A 14,767-nucleotide genomic window follows, 5' to 3' on the forward strand; every position below is an offset into this window, starting at 1 on the left:
TCATGTTTGCCTCACCTGCAACCCCGCAGCACATATATACATATCTTAAAATTATATGTTATAAATTAACCTTGATGTCTGTCTCCCCCTCTACACTGTAAGCTCATTATGAGCAAGGAACGTGTCTGCTAACTCTGTTGTATTTTGCTCTTCCAAGCACTTAGTACAGTGCTCTACACATAGAAGGAGCTCAGTATATACCATTGATATAAAAAAGTGCATGGTTGCACAGAGTACTGATGAAATAACTGTGTCCATGTGTATGTGAGAGAGAGAGAGAGCATGCAAGCTAGTTATCAGTCCTAAAGGACATGGAAGATGTGAGGGAAGAGAGGAGAAGATGGATGAATAAGGTCTTTAGTCCACTGCATTTTCCAGGATGGAGTTTCCTCTCCTCTTGATTATCTGAATTACATATTAAATGAACATTAGATGCTGTTAAGATCACACTGGCTTTCCAGACAACTTTCTTGTCATTATAGTGTTGTCTTCCAGAGTGATGAGAAATGAATCCATTCAAATCCACCCTGCATTTGACTTCTAAAATCTCCTTTATTTCTGTCATTTGTGTTTCGGTGCTAATTGTTTTAAACTTGTGTGTCTTGAAGAATCAAGGGCAGAAGTCAACCCCATTTCCCTTTTAACTCCTCACAGGACCAGTTTATGCTGAAACGTTAGTGTAATTTATGTAGTTCAGAACTTTTACTCTGCAATGGGGAGGAAACATAAATGACTTTTGAAGGGGGGTAATGTAAACTCCATTTAAAGAATGACAATGGGTAAAACGAAACAACAAAAAATTCACTATTCATTTTTCACCTGTCAGATTGATCCTAATGCACTAATCCAAATTGTATTCATACCAGGAGCAAATGAATGCCAAAAACAAATGGCCAAAATAGCTTGTGTTAACTAAGCCACCCTTCAGAGGCTAAGCAGGAACAGTTTGAAGGGCCACAGTGGCTGGCCAGAAAACTGTCACTAGTTCCCTATTTGACCAGGGCATTAAACAGTGGAAGAGTGTGTTGTTGTTTTTTAATATGGTATTTAAGTGCTTACTATGTGCCGCACTGTACTATGCAATAGGGTAGATACAAGTGAATCAGGCAGGACACAATCGATGTCCCACATGGGGCTCACAGTCTTAATCCCCATTTTACAGATGAGGTAACTGAGTCACAGAGAAATTAAATTCAGGCCATGATCTTTTTAAATCTTCCTGCTTGTGCCCACGTAACGAAAATCCCACTCTTTCAGCCAGTCTATTAAATGACATGCCCTGCATTAATCAGAGTATTACTTCATGATGGCAGAATAGCCTGTCACTTTTTAAACTGAATTTAGAATTTGTGGACCCAGCTTCATCATCTTCTCTAACACACTATTTCATCAGCTGAGGGGAAAAAAGCAAGGAGGAGCAGCATGGCTTAGTGGATGGAGCCCGGGCCTGGGAGTCAGGTGGTCTTGGGTTCTAATCCCGGCTCCGCCACATGACTGCTTGTGTGATTTTGGGTAAACCACCCCTCTTCTTTGGGCCTCAGTTTCCTCATCTGTAAAATGGGGATTGAGGCTGTGAGCCCCAATTGGGACAGAGACTCTGTCCTACACGATTTGCTTGTGTCCACTCCAGCGGTTAGTACAGTGCCTGACACACAGTAAGTGCATAACAAGTACCACAATTATCATTATTATTATTATTATTATTATGTAAGCTCAGGTTCATTAAATAAACCTGTGATGGAAAATCCTCCAGTGGCCATCATAATTATCTGTTCTTCCTCCTACTTGGACGTAAAAGCATCGTGGCCTAGCGGAAAGAGCATGGGCCTGGATTTTCGAGGACCCAGATTCTAAGCCTGGCTTCTCCGATTGCTTGCTGTATGACCTTGGGCAAGTCACTTAACTTCTCAGTGCCTCAGTTTCCTCAACTGCAAAATGGGGATTAAATCCTACTTTCTCCTATTTAAACTGTGAGTCTCATGTGGGGCAGGGAATGTGTCCAACCTTATTAACTTGCCACTACTCCAGTGCTTAGACCAGTGCTTGGCACATAGTAGGTAATAAATACCATAAGAAAACCTCACAATATTAATACTTTGTGGTCTGGTTAGCCTTGTAATCTATCAATGTCTCTCCTAGTAACAGGCCAGCCCTTTCTTCTAACATGAATGAGGGCTTTATCATTAACTTAGATGCCAGGTTCTTCCTAGAGGAGTTTTGATGGAGGAAATGTGTGGGCATTCAACACCTGCCCCATTTGTAGGGAAAGAAGAAAGTGATTCTATATTATTTGTGCTGTCAATGTATAGAGAGGTTTCTTGCATTCATGACAATGTGCATCTCATGAAAACCAGATTGCAGTATTTTAGAAGATGAGGAAAAAAGTGGAAAAATAAATGTCTTCACACAGGCTCTTTTTGTTTAGCAATTGAGCGGGCCTGGGGTGTTCCTATTGGGAGTCGCATAGGGAAAGATTGCTCAATGCTGTTCATGGAAAAATATATTCGAATAGTGGGATTTTCAGAGCAACTCATTAGTAGAGTTATGACTCCATATTTCTAAGTGGGGATGGAATTGGGAGGGAGTCAACCAGCCTTGTCAAATTTATGGTCAGGTGTTCAGAGGCTTAGCTGACAAGATGGCTGAACCAGGCAGAGAGGAGACTGGGAATACAGAAGGGCATTCGGATTCAATCTGGTTGTGGGCCAGACGCCCCCCCCCCCCATTTTTCAAAGTTGTCTTCTAACGTGATCGATCTAGACTCTAAAATACACCACCACCATCCCATTCTCAACACCTAAGCCTCACCTAAGCACGTGTGTCTCTCCCTCCTTCCTACATCTCTTCCCTTCTACCCTCAATGTCACTGCATTTATGCACCCACCCTGTATATGCTATTGATGCCCTCTGCCTATAATTTGTTCTAAGGGTTAGCAGGTGGGCACATAATCTTGGTGTGATCCTTGCCTCATCTCATGCCTTGTTCTTGTCTGTCCGTCTCCCCCGATTAGACTGTAAGCCCATCAAAGGGCAGGGACCGTCTCTATCTGTTACCAATTTGTCCATTCCAAGCGCTTAGTACAGTGCTCTGCACATAGTAAGCACTCAATAAATACTATTGAATGAATGAATGGAGTGAGGGGAGAAAATGAATCGGAGGAGCCAGTAACAAAAATGTTGGGAATTTTTATTATGTCTTCATTTTTCATGGTTTTTCAGTTTAAGGCAGTTTTTATCCTGTGGGTGGGGATATATTGTGTTCATACCTGCAGGGGTGTTGGACTTGGCTTTTAAGCATAATTCAGAGCTTTAACAGTGAAAAATTGCCGATTTTCTAGTGCTTCTGAGAGAAATATCTCTCATCTGGACTCCCATATCTATTGTCTATTTACATCAGCCTCCTGGACCTTCTCTTGAAGATATTGCATTGCTTTGTACCACCTGATTATGAAGTTACTAGTTAAATTAATATAAATGACTGCCTAAACTCTCATAAATGACAACCAGCCAATCACACAAAATTATATGCTACCTTCCAAGTGACACATCTCCTTTTACAGTTTGCAGAAAGGAGAATGGGCACCTCATGAAAACCAGATTGTGGTATTTTAGAAGATGAGGAAAAAAGTGGGAAAATAAATGTCTTCACACAGGCTCTTTTTGTTTGGCAATTGAGAGGGTCTGGGGTGCTCCTATTGTGAGTCGCACGGCGAAAGATTGCTCAGTGCTGTTCATGGAAAAATATATTCAAATTGTGGGATTTTTCAGAGCAACTCATAAGTGGAATGAGGGGAGAAAATGAATCAGAGGAGCCAGTAACAAAAATGTTGGAAATTTATCCCAGAAGGGCTGTATTTATCACCATAGCAGAGAAGAAAGTACTTGAACCTAGTTGCATTAGGTGTTCTTTACTGAAAGACGGACGGAGATATATAGCCTCTTTTCTGTAAAGCCCATTGAGTTACCGTGGCATTACGTCTTTCTCCATGCACAGAAGAAATGGTCATTACTAATGGCCAGACACTTCCCAGAGAGAAAACATTTCAAAGTTGAATTTAGGAAAATGTCAGCAGGCCGTCTTCGCCGTGATCTTGAAGCAATGATGAATGAAGCCTGCAACGTCCAGAGCATAATTAATATTCACTGGGGGGCAAAAAACAAAACAAAAACCTTTTTTTCAATGTGGTGAAAACGTCCACATCTGATACTCCCCATTGTGATGACATTCTTATTAAGGATACCTTCAACTCCAAAACAACTCTAGGATTCTAAATTGGGGGAATGAAGCCCCAAATTTCCAATGTAATAGAGAACTTTAGCGAGTTAAAGGCCTAGGAATTATTTTAGGTATTGCCAAGTAAATGTAGTACCTCTAATACTGGATATTAAATAATGAAAACTGCAATAGGTTTCAACAGGTCAGCTTCTTGCTCAAGTCTGTTTGGTAAATTAAACTTGGTTCTGTATCTTAAAGTGACTACTGTGCATCCTAAACCCAGTTGTTGCTACTGTTGCTTTTACTACTACTATTATTATTATTTCCACATTTCGTTTTGTTGATTTTGATAGTCTTCTAGACTGGAAGCTCCCCGTGGGCAGGGAACTTGTCTACCAATTCCGTTATGCTCTCCCAAGCATCTGGTACAGTGTTCTGCACATAGTGAGCGCTCAGTAAATACCATCGATGGATCGTATTTGTTAAGAACTTACTATTTGCCACGCACCGAATTAAGTTCTGGGGTTGATATAATGTAATCAGGTTGGACACCGCCCCTGTTTTTTCCCCACATGGGGCTCACGACAGCAGACCCGCTGCCTCCAAAGTAATGAGGAATATATTTAACATTGATCAAAATGATTCATTTCACATAGAAGTCAAAACAGGCTATTTCAAATATGGCATTTAAAAGACACCACCTTTGTTCATTTTTTTTTCCTGTACCCTAAATGATTGTGTAGGTAAATATGCAGAAAGTGGCAGAAGGCCACTATCTTTAAATCATATGTTGTATGTAAATTATTGAAATGAATGTCTCCCTCTCAAGACTGTAAGCTTGTTGTGGGCAGGAAATGTCTACCAACTCTATTGTGGTGTACTCCCCCATGTATTTAGTGCTCTGCACTCAGTAAGTGCTCATTAAATACCATTGAGTGATTAAGTCCTTCCAAGGTTCTACAAGCTGAGAATCTTACTGAGTAACACATCTTGCAGCCAATACCCCATCGAAAAAGAATATACTTAAAAGGGAAATTTTCAAGGCATGTTGAAATGAATTTACAAATTTATCCTTATTTCCCCATCAATTTTACGTTCCTTTCTGGTGATTCTTATCATGTCTTTATAAGGGTCAATCAGAAATGGACTTGTTTGTGTAAGAGTCGCTCCAAGGACCTCAAGATGGTTCCCGGAATAGTCGGAGAGATCCTCTGATTTCTTGGCTTGGGCCCCGAACTGCAGTAAAGTTTGGTGGGAAGGGAGGGGGAGAAACGCCTGAAAACAAACAAAAAATAAGGTCATGTCTGAGAATAGCTAATGGATGCTTTTGGTTTAATGATGTCTCAAGTGTCTTTTTTTTATGTTGTTTAGAATTCAGAGCGACTTTTCCATTAGGGCAACTGTTTGAATCAATAGAAACTGACGTTTTCCAGACTGCCCAATTGAGCTGCTTTTTTGTTTTTTTATTAGTATTGGTCAAGCTCTTACTAAATACCAGGTACTGTACTAAGTGCTGGGGTAGATACAATTTGATCGGGTTGGACAAGGTCCACGTCCCACCTGGGGCTCAATGTCTTATTTCCCATGATATAGCCCATCAAAGGGCAGGGACTGTCTCTATTACCGATTTGTACATTCCAAGTGCTTAGTACAGTGCTCTGCACATAGTAAGGGCTCAATAAATACTATTGAATGAATGAATAAGGTAACCGAGGCACAGGGAAGTTAAGTGATTTACCCAAGGTCACACAGCAGACAGACGACATAGGTGGGATTAGTACCCAGATCCTTCTGACTCCCATGCCTGTGCTTTATCCTCTAGACCATGCTGCTGGCTCTATGTAACCACTTGAGTCTCCAAAGAGATGGGGAATCCAACATCCAGTATGGTACTTTCTATCGTCCGTAAATTTTACTATCACCTTCCGAGAACTCATCCTTGCCTCCCATCCCTCCGGTTGTACACTGGTTGGTGTTCACTGGCAGGCGGAAACAGACCTGATTACAACTTATGATGTCTAGTACTAGCCCATTGATGACGTCAAAGCAGCTCTTTTTTGTTTTTTCCTGCTTTCTTTCTCCATAAATATCTGGGGCTGAGAAAATAAATGTAAAATGAGGCTTTTCATGTGTTATTGATCCAGTATGATTTCTAGCTAGGAGCTAGAGCAATTGAAATTTTCCTCATTTAGGAATGCCTGAGTAAGCACTGGGTATGTGTACACTGTACTAAGCATCAGGGAAGTACAGAAGAGGTCTTAGGCATGTTTCCAAACCACATGGAGCTGATTGAGTTAGTTCAGGGCTCAGTGCTTACTACAGTGCTCTGCACAGAATAAGCACTTAAATTCTATAACTCTTGTTACTATATTGATTGATGACAATCAGTACCACTGACTCATTCCATCTAATGGATGCTTAATCAATGGAATCCCAAGGGCTTGGGATGGTATACTGTGTGCTGTGCTTTAGGAAGGTCCAATTCCAAAATCATGGATGTCTGTGTCACCATCTTTAAAAAGATTTAATAGCAGCTTGGCTGTCTATCTGGTAGAGGGAGCCACCTTATTTTTTGGGAATTGTCTAATGTAGAAGTATCAAAATTTAGGAAGTTGATTTGGGGGTAATAAAATACAACTGTTTCCTCAGCCCTCATTTCCTCTTCTCTCTCTTTCTTCTGTATGGTCCTTGCACTTGGATTTGCACCCTTCATTCTCCCCTCCCTAGGCTCCACAGCATTCATGTACGTATACATAATGTATTTATATTAATGTCTGTCTCCCCATCTAGACTGTGGCTTATAGGCAGAGAACATGTCTACCACTTCTGTTAGAGTGTATCAATCATTCATATTTGCGTGTGTATTGTGTGCAGAACACTACTAAGCACATGGAAGAGTACAGTAAAACAGAGTTGATAGGTTCCCTGTCCACAGTGTTCTTACTGTCTAGAAGGTGAAACAGACATTAGTATAAATAAATTACAGATATGTACCCAAGTACTGTGGGGCTAAGAGAGGGGTGAATAAAGGTGCAAATCCAAGTTCAAGGGTAATACAGAATGGAGTGGGAGAAGAGAAAAGAGGGCTTAGTAAGCGAAGGGCTCTTAGAGGAGATGTGCTTTCAATAAGGCTTCGTAGATGCAGAGAGTGATCGCCTGTCGGATATGAAGAGGGAGGGTGTTCCAGGCCGGAGGCAGGGTGTGGGCGAGAGGTCAGTGTCAAGATAGAAGAGATTGAGGTACATTGAGTAGGTTGGCATTAGAGAACCAATGTGTGTGGGCTGGGTGGTAGGAAATCAGGGAGGTTATAGGTAGGAAGGGGCAAGGTGATTGAATTCTTTGAAACCTACATAAAGGAGTTAGATGCAGAGATAGGTCACCACTGGAGCTTCTTGAGGAGTGGGGAAACATGGACTGTGAACGTGTTCGTAGAAAAATGATCCTGGCAGGAGAGTGAAGTATGGACTGGAGTGGGGAAAGAAAGGAGGCAAGGAGGTCAGCAGTCTCCCAAGCACTTAGTATAATCCTCTGCACACAGTAAGCGCTCAATGAATACGATTGAATGAATGAATGAATACAACTGATTGAATCCATTTGGCTTATTTTTCCTTCAACTACTTTCATCTGCCTTATCAAAATAAAGGATGAAATTATTCTGGGGTGAAAATGTCAAATGCCCAGTAATCTGGCACCAGGATTCCATCAGATGGATTTCCCATCACAGTTCATCTTTGTCCCTTAGGTCTGTTTCGGGCTGGCACTAAGTGCTGAACAATGACACTCTATATCTTACTGCGCGATTTGCCAGTTTTGGTTACTTTGGAACATTGATCTTACTGGGTCGTCCAGGTGAATTACCATGGCAATTAGAGAATGGACCAAGACAGGGGGAGCAGTATAATCTTGGCAGATCGAGGATGTTTAAAGAATCGCAGGCAAGAGAAGTGAGTTACAAACGAGTTTAAAGGGTAGTCCTGTCATTTCAATCCACACTTCTCAGTAACCAGTGTAATTACTGGGAAATAATTTTTTCACGCGGGTCGATATTCGCTAGCCTCGATCCTGAGAGTGGATTATATTTTGTGCGACGTGTTTCACTGATCTGAAATGTGAAGTTTCTGGTGTTAATAACCTCTCCTTGTTTTGCTCCATCTCCCCATTTTGTACATTTTGTCCCGTTTCAGGACAACATTTGTTCATCTGGGAAATACTTCTCAAAACAGCAGTACCTCAATAGATTACACTTGGGAAGGAAACCGGCTTGTAGTGAAATCATCTCGGATGTTGGGCGGACGGGAAGAACCCATTACGTTTCCTGACTGAACTTTTTAGAACAAGGTCCTGTTTCTGCCCTGTGTTGGTGCTGGGAAGACTCAGTAAACCTGAATCCCCTCTAAATCCATTCAGGAAATGATTTCCGATTCCTCCACTCCCTCGGTCGTCCTGAGCAGCTCAGATTTTGGTCGGGCCTGGCCAAAGGAGTAGGAGGGAGAACAGGGCTGGTAGCTATCGCAGACATCAACTAGAAAAACATCTAATCAATAAATCAATTAACAAATGCTTACAATGTGCAGAGCACCATACCAAGGTCTTGAGAGAGTAGTAATAGTTATGATAATGATATCTGTAAAGCGCTTACTATGTGATGAGCACTGTTCTAAACCCTGGGGTAGACACAAGCTAATTAGGTTGGACACAGTCCCTGCATAGGGCTCACAGTCTTTATCCCTATTTTACAGAAGAGGTGACTGAGTCACAGAGAAGTGAAGTTATTTGCCCAAGGTCACATTGCAGACTAGTCGCGGAGCCGATATTAGAACCCAGGTCCTTCTGACTCCCAAATCCGTGCTCTACCCACTTGACCGGGCAGGGAATAGAGCACTCTATCGGTTCCGTTTCAGAGGGGATATTCTAGTTCTGTATTGAAGCTTATATAAGGGAAAGCATTCGGCCCGGAGTCAGAAGACTTGGGTTCTAATCCTGACTCCGTCACTTTGCTGTGTGACTGTGCGCACGACACTTAACTTTTTTGCTCCTCATTTTCCTCATCTAGAAAATGAAGCTCAAATTAGGACAGGATCTTTCCTTAACATTCGCTTAGGTTCAGTTGAAAATGTTAATTTGTTTCGACATTTATGTGGAGAAGCAGCGTGGCCTAGTGGATAGAGCGCGGGCCTGGGAATCAGAAGGTCATGGGTTCTAATCTCAGCTCGACCACTTGTCTGCTGTGTGACCTTGGGCAAGTCACTTCCCTTCCCTGGGCCTCAGTTGCCTCATCTATAAAATGAGGATTAAGACTATGAGCCCTATGTGAGTCAGGGACTGTATCTAACCCTATTATCACGTATCTACCCCAGTGCTTAGAACACTGATGCGCACATAGTAAGTGCTTAACAAGTACCATAATTGTAATTATTTCCTGTCCATCCTCTTTGGTAAACTGAGAGTCCCAGGTGGAACAGAGATTGTGTCCGCCTAATTATCTTCTAACTACCCCAGGGCTTGCTACAATGTTGGGCACGTAGTATGCACCAAATGAATACCACAGTTGTTATTACAAATTTCCTATTGATGGTGAAACAGAAAGTAGTGAGAGCAGAACTGCTGAGGAGGAGTATCAGTGCTGAGATGATAGTCGGGAACATGACATGGGGAGAAGAAAAATGACCAGAGATTTCTGTTGGACACAAAGATGAATGTGGAACCACCAGAGGTTTCTGAGGAGTAGAGAATGTAAAGCCATAATGTCAGTGATATTTGAAAACAACAAATGTCTAAATGATGAGATCCTTTCTGTTGGCTCACGTCTACAGAAGTAAAATGAAGGAGGACTGTGGCATGGATTCATCCTCAATTTTTACCCCGGCTGTGTATTCTCAGTAGGAAGAGACTGTCAATAGAACAGGCGGGCCAGCATTTGCGGAAAAAGTTTCCGCAGAAACGTTGCATCATGCACCTAGGCCGAGAAACTCTCCCTTGGTAGGAACAGCCTCCAGCTCCCTTTGGGTATTTTAGTGTCTGATGCACCATAATGGGCCATTAAGGACCATGTTTAATTCGAGCTCCATCCAGGAGGCCCCTGCTGAGTTGGACTAATTTCAAAACATGGGCTTTTTCGACAGGGCCCTGTTGCTGCTAATTTTCTGGCTTTGCTCTGCAGTGTGGAAGATAGAACAAATTAAAAAAGCAGGGCATTCTGGTGGTTGGTCCTGGTAAGAACACGCATTCACGGGTCCTGTAGCCATGTATATCACAATTCTAACGCCCACCTCCAAGACAGCACTCTTGATTTCCCAAATTAATTGGACTCAGTTGCCCTCGTAGTTCACTTCCACAAGGAAACACAAGGAAGACCTGAAAACATCTTAGCATTTCGGCCTACCGAAAATTTTATTATTTGGATACTTTATGGCAGCTTTTAAAAGAGAAGCTCAGCTACCAACGATGGTAATTCCCCCTTTTAGAAAATGATATTTAAAAAGGAGCTTTTATGTGAAAATCAAACTCCTTGAAGTGCTAATTCACATTTTAAAGATGAGCAATCAGTGAGGGTCGACCCCCCTCTCAGGCAGTAAACCAATAACGATTTTTTAGTTAAAGCACTGGTTTTAACCTCATTATACTAGCCTAACGGCATCCTAAATTAGGACTGGATCTGCCCTTAGTATTGCTTTAGGTTCATTTGAAAATGTTAATTTGCTGTGGCACTTATGTGGAGAACCAGTGTGACCTAGCGGATAGAACACGGGCCTGAGAGTCAGAAGGGTCTAGGTTCTAATCCCTCTCTGCCACCTGTCTTCTGTGTGACAGTCACTTTACTTCTCTGTGCTTCAGTTACCTCGTGTGTAAAATGTGGATTAAGACTGTGAGCCCCATGTGCGACGAAGACTGTGTCCAATCTGACTATCTTGAATGTACGCCAGTGCTTAGTACAGTACCTGGCACAATAGTAAGCATGTAAGAAATACTGCTGTTATTATCATTATCCTTATACTCTGCTGTTTTTCTCATTTACAATTTATCTTTTCATTCATTCAATGGTATTTATTGAGTGCTTACTATGTGCAGAGCACTATACTAAGCGCTTGGAATGTACAAATGGGCAACAGATAGAGACAGTCCCTGCCCATTGACAGGCTTAATGTGTGTCTCCACCACTAGAATGTAAGCTCATTGAAGGCAGGGATCATGTCTATCAAATCTATTGTCCTGGATTCTCCCAAGAGCTCATTGTAGTGCTCTTCACACAGTGGGCATTCAGTAAGTACCATTGTTTGATTAAATACTTTAATGTTTCTTGAAGAGGAATAGCGGGAACCTTCCACTCGATGGGTTTGGTTATGGAGATCCTAGTTGTGGGTAACGGTTTTGTAACTTTTACTACGGACTATTTCGTATTGAAGTGTCTTTTTTTGAGTAGTCACTGGGTACCATACATTTTAGTATTGCAGTTTAATGCCTTAATTGTCTACTAGAAATAAAATCATATAAACAATTTTGTGTGGTCTGAAGAGGTTAACTCAAGGAGAGTTTGTAGGAAAATCACTTTGGTGTAGAACATAAATCTAGTTTATGCTTAAACTACATGTCATCCCCCAGCCAAAAATAGCAGTGATCATTAAAACCCAATTTGCTACTAAATATTAATAGACATTTATTAGCTTATAACATATCTGAAAGACAATTAAAATTAACCCATTTTTCTACTAAAGGGTTTTCTCATTAAAGTATTAGGTGCCTAGACTATTTGCTATTTCATTTTCCAGCAAAAAAAAAAAGAGGTTCATCAGATGATAATGCTTTGGAGAGAGAGAGAGAGAGAGAGAGAGAGAGAGAGAGGTGTGTGTGTGTGTGTAAGAATCTTCAAACTAATAGCTCAAAGACTCTATACCATTGGTCATATTGAAATTAAAAAAAAAACTGTTAGCAGTCCCATTTTCACCTAGCCCAAAAAGTGGAATTTTTCATGCCGCTTTAATTCAGTTGTAGAGCTGGAGAAGTAGAGTAGCTGCAAATGACTCTGCATGAGAAGTTCTTTTATAGTAATGTTAATTGTGAGCAAGGGAAGCATGGGCAAATTAAGTCCACAAATAATCCCCAAGCCTAATCTGAGCAATTGGCTTTACTCTTTCTCCCAACTGGATGAGAGCAGAATATTTCAACCAGCCAGTAGTTGTTGGGACACTGCTTACAGATGGGAAATTCTCGATGTGTTCGTGGGTTTGAGTGAGTGAAGTTTTCCCAGTGAAGTTTCACTGCCCTTCTGTCCTTTCCTTCTTCACTCGGACTCCCTTTCTTTGCCTTGACTCATTTACTCCTCCTGCCCCCAGCCCTTTGCAAGCTTCGGGAGGCTAAAGTCACAACTCAATAAATGTGATTGAATTACCACTGTAAGATTTCTTTTTCCCCTTTTTGACCACACATTTTATTAGTCTGTGGGTACCAATCTGTTCTGGATCCTTCTTAACCAATCTGGTATATTGCTGGTCTTAAGGAAAAAAAAAAAGAAAAAAGAAAGAAATGGGGCAGTGTAACTTCCTTCTCTTCCTGACCCCGCCTCTCTCCCCTGTCTCCTGGATGGTGCAGCTTACAAGCGGAGAAAGTTGGAATCAGCTCTCTAATCATCAAGTTTCAAAATGGGCTGTAATCAGTGCACATGTTTATCTTGATTCCCTTAGAGATGAATATTTCAAAAGTATACTTTTTTGTTGTAATATTGATACACAGTTCTCATGGTTTCACATGTAAGATTTTTGGGGAATGCAGAAAAGTGCTTTTGAATGAGTTTTATATTCACATTTTCAGTTTTGATAAATATATTTCATGTAAAATAAAATAAGTTCATAAAATCAGGGAACACCTTCAACTATCGTTAAAGGAGAAGAGGAGCACGATAGAAAATTTCCAGTGTTTCATTTGACACGTTCAAGTAGTAATATACCCATCAGTCAATCAGTCACATTTATTGATCACTTACTGTGTTCAGACTACTCTACTAAGCAGCTGGGAGAGTTCAATACAATAAAGTTTGTAGACGTATTACCTGTGAGTTCACAGTCTAAAGAGGAAGACAGAATTAGTATGAAGAAATAAATAGATTACCCATATGTATATAAATTAATAGTATTCCCGGAGCATCAGGTAAGGCAAATACCAAATATGTTAATTCAACAAGGGACAGTCTTTTCAGGTGCCTGCCACTAGGACAGTGAGTTTCACATTGGCTTTTTCAGGCACACACACACATCTATCCTATCTATCTATCTATCTATCTATCTGTCTATCTATCTATCTATCTATATTAATATATATCTCCAGGTGGTAATTGCCCCATCCCCAGTATCTTCTCCACATATGAAGAATTTGTAAGTTCCTTGAAGGCAGAGGACATGTTTACCAACTCCATCATGTTTTACTCTCTCAAGTGCTTAGTACAGGGCTTGGCACATAGTAGGTCTTAAAATAACATTGAGTGATTGATTATGTGTGTATAAATACAGTTATAACAGTAAATTATATCCATTGATCAATGAGTGGCATTGAGCCCTTGCTTTAAGCCGAGCACTCTACTAAGTACTTGTAGGTGTTAAAAGAACATCGATTATGTGTGTAGGAATACAGTTATAGCATATTGAATTATTTCTGTTGATCAATCAGTGTCACTGAGCTCTAGCTCTGAGCAGAGTCCTGTACTACATGCTCGGAAGTTATGTGATTGCATTTATATTTAGTCACATCAACCTCCGGGTATTTATATTCAAGGGTTATAATAGTGGATTTTTTTTGTATTCATTAATGGCTATTTCAGGTGTGGAAATAAGCCTTTTTCTCCCCATAGTAAAGTTCACAGTTTTAAAGCGGTATTTATCCCTCCCTCTTTTTTGAAACCTTAAGAATCAGGCTTCAAGTGGCTCCCAAGATACCGGCTGTGGATTGCTATTTGGAAGTACAGTGAGGGAAGCTCTGAGATCCTCTGACCTCATCTGTCATCCGTCTTTTCCCCTTCCCTGTAAAAATGAATCGGGGCAGAACATGTCAAGATTCTGGAAAGAGCCCCTCAGAGAAAACTTTCTTTAAGTCCCAATTATTGTGGCTGTAGTGGTTTGGGACACTGTTCAGTAAATCAGGGAATGATTGCAAAGCTTGCTTATGAGTGATGAATGGTTAGAGTCTTCATATAAAAGGTATAGTCATAATTTCATTTTGTAGCTGAAATATAGGCTCCAGCCTCATTCATTTAAAACGTTTCAAAATTAACAGGACTATCTGTCTTTGGTTTCTATTGATTGGTCTGGTTCGTACACGGAGCTCTATGCCCAGATGGGATACAAATATTTGCGGTGGTTATCCGAAAAGGGAAGCTGTTTTAAATTAAAATAGGTTAGTATTTGTGAAAATGTATACTATTTTGCTGTGAGTCAATTATCAAAGGGATTCTATCATTAAAATTGTAATTGACCTAGGTGGCTTGCGGGTTAGTGTTTGGCTGGTTAATGAAAGTACTATCGGGTCGTTTCGACATCTAATCGTGGAGGAATGTGAACCAGTCAT

The 14,767-nt window shown here is 40.9% G+C and overlaps 1 protein-coding gene across 17 annotated transcripts in view; it reads left to right on the top strand.

Moving 5' to 3' along the window:
* ADGRL3 (adhesion G protein-coupled receptor L3) overlaps positions 1–14,767 on the top strand; it is a 609,412-nt gene that overhangs the window by 242,302 nt on the left and 352,343 nt on the right. The window contains exon 1 of one of the 17 annotated variants that reach the window (XM_029072986.2): positions 8,534–8,554. The exons of the other annotated variants lie outside the window; for them this stretch is intronic. The gene's annotated coding sequence lies outside the window, so the exon portion shown is untranslated. Of the gene's footprint in view, positions 1–8,533; positions 8,555–14,767 lie in introns of those variants that run through there. 17 annotated transcript variants of the gene reach the window in all.

This window comes from Ornithorhynchus anatinus, chromosome 10 (assembly GCF_004115215.2).
Source record: "Ornithorhynchus anatinus isolate Pmale09 chromosome 10, mOrnAna1.pri.v4, whole genome shotgun sequence".
Classification (NCBI taxonomy): domain Eukaryota; kingdom Metazoa; phylum Chordata; class Mammalia; order Monotremata; family Ornithorhynchidae; genus Ornithorhynchus; species Ornithorhynchus anatinus.